The sequence below is a fragment of the Rhinopithecus bieti genome, unplaced genomic scaffold, assembly GCF_001698545.2.
Source record: "Rhinopithecus bieti isolate Rb0 unplaced genomic scaffold, ASM169854v2 scaffold_18153, whole genome shotgun sequence".
In the NCBI taxonomy this organism is placed as follows: domain Eukaryota; kingdom Metazoa; phylum Chordata; class Mammalia; order Primates; family Cercopithecidae; genus Rhinopithecus; species Rhinopithecus bieti.
This window is the reverse complement of record NW_016809139.1, coordinates 707,273-709,276: the sequence shown is the minus strand read 5'-3', so window position 1 is coordinate 709,276 and position 2,004 is coordinate 707,273. Positions and strand designations below refer to the sequence as shown.

Genomic DNA, 2,004 nt, shown 5'->3' with positions numbered 1-2,004 from the left:
AGGGACAAAGGAAAGGAAAGACGCTGGGGCCCAAGCCCCGAGCTTATGAAATGTTATCAAGGAGGAGATGTAAAAGGTGATGGATTTTGCCTTTTAATAGAAAAACAAAAACTGTTATGCGAACTTTGGTGAGATGCAATCTTGAGATCTAAGAGTGGGGTGTAAAGTCAGTGCAGATCTCAGCTGGGAAAGTTACCCTTCACCAAATGGGCTGTGCGTTCCTCTTCTGTCCTGGGCCTGCCCCAGCCTCAAGCACTCTGGGGCAGGAAGGCCCCTTGGAGGTGTCTAATGGAATGTGGAAGGCGGGTGTCCTGGAGGCTGAAGCGGAAGCAGGCCCGGAGAGGGGCCTGGATGCTGCCCACACACCCCTCCCCCAATCCGGAGAGAACTCAGGCTCCAGGCCACCTGCAGCCCAGGTTCCAGTCCCTGCAGGACCAAGTCCCAGTGAAATGGGAAAACAGTCGCCCCCTTTAGGGGTTATTGGAGAAGAGCTAATGTGTCTGAAATGCTGACTCTGGCAAGGGTTTGAGTTGTTCTCAAAAGTTAAAAAGCACCCTGGAGAGCTGAAGGCCTGAGGCCCGGTTTGCTGATTTGCACATTTTTTTTTTCTGGCCAAGAATGATGCATCTTTCCGTGTCTCTGTGCTGCACTTGACCCCTAGAAAAGTCTTTTGCTTTTTTGTGTCAGGATTGGTCGCTGTGATGCTGAGGTTTTTGAATGGTGTTTGTGCCTTTCCCCATAATCAGGAACCTGCAGGCTCGGTGCTCACTTGACCACCTGATTGCCACCCAGCAATCAGGTGCTGCAGTCTTACCTGCAGTTTCTCCTCTGGTGAATTCGTGTGTGTGACATGTCCATGGTCCCCGGGAGGTGCTTGTAGTCAGTGCTTCAGAGTCAGAATGGGGCTGAGGAAGAGAAGCAGTTGCTGATGCCCATGGCCATGCCAGGAGCCTGGTCTCATGAGTGGCCTTGTCTCTGAGCCTCTCCTACACTCCACCACTGCATCAAGCTCTCCCCTCGCCCCCCTGCAGCTCCCAGAAGGTGCATATCCTGCCCCTGCTCACCACTAGGACCTCCTCCTGTTTGGTGGTGAGCACAGAGCCCAGTGTGTGGGTACAAGGCAGGGTCCCTGCACCTCACTCCCCATTCCCTCTGAAGCCCTGCGGGGATTGGGCTTCAGTGACCTGGCTTCCATGGGTGTGGCTCACCCCAGGGCACACAGCACCTAGGTAACGGGAGAGACCCTCCCATAGAAGGTGGTCTTATTCCTCGGCTCACCCACTGGGGAGTCTTCAGGATTCAGATGCAGGGACTTTGGAAGATAGTTTTGAATTTCAGCAAAACTTGTTTTTCAGGGTACTCCTGTTTTCCTATAAATGAAAGCAGAGCGGGGGAAATCCTCTGCAGGAAAACCTAGAAGGAGCAAACCGCCCTGCTCCAGAGTGCAGGCGCCAGACACTGGGGGCCAGTCCGGGAGAGCCCCACCTCACCCGCTGCTGCTCCATTTAAAAGTGCAAGGCACACGCATACATGGGCATGCACAATTGTGCACACAGGAGCACATTCCCAGTCACACACAAGTGCGGGGGCACACCTGTGTACATGCACACACACATGCACCCCGCAGATGTGTGATTCTCACGTAGTCATGCTGCATCCACACAAACTCTTTCTCCCTCAGAGTGCCTTGTTCTGTCTTCACCTGGATTGTGGGAAAGGCTGGGTTCTCTGGGCCCCGGGAGTACCAGGGGAACCTGTGGTATGAGCAATAGCACCACTGCCCTGGGAGCAGCTCTTGATTGCTGAGGACGGACAGTAGGGGATGGGCTGGGTTGGGGTAGAAGCTGCAGCCTGCAGGCAGCCCAGAGAGAGGGGCCCCCACAACACCCTCCCCGCCCGCCCCCCCACTGTGTGGGGACGGGGGTATGCAGGCAGCTCAGAGAGAGGGGCCCCACAACACCCTCCCCGCCCGTCCCCCCACTGTGTGGGGACAGGGGTATGCAG

General features: G+C 55.6%; 1 long non-coding RNA gene across 1 annotated transcript in view; it reads right to left on the bottom strand.

The window, feature by feature from the left end:
• Positions 1-670: 670 nt before the first annotated feature.
• Positions 671-2,004, bottom strand: part of LOC108539777 (uncharacterized) — a 3,396-nt gene continuing 2,062 nt past the window's right edge. Inside the window, exons 2-4 of the long non-coding RNA XR_001888476.1 lie at positions 1,703-1,802; positions 1,279-1,370; positions 671-905 (exon numbers count right to left, since the gene is read on the bottom strand). This is a non-coding gene — a long non-coding RNA (uncharacterized LOC108539777). The remainder of the gene's footprint in view (positions 906-1,278; positions 1,371-1,702; positions 1,803-2,004) is intronic.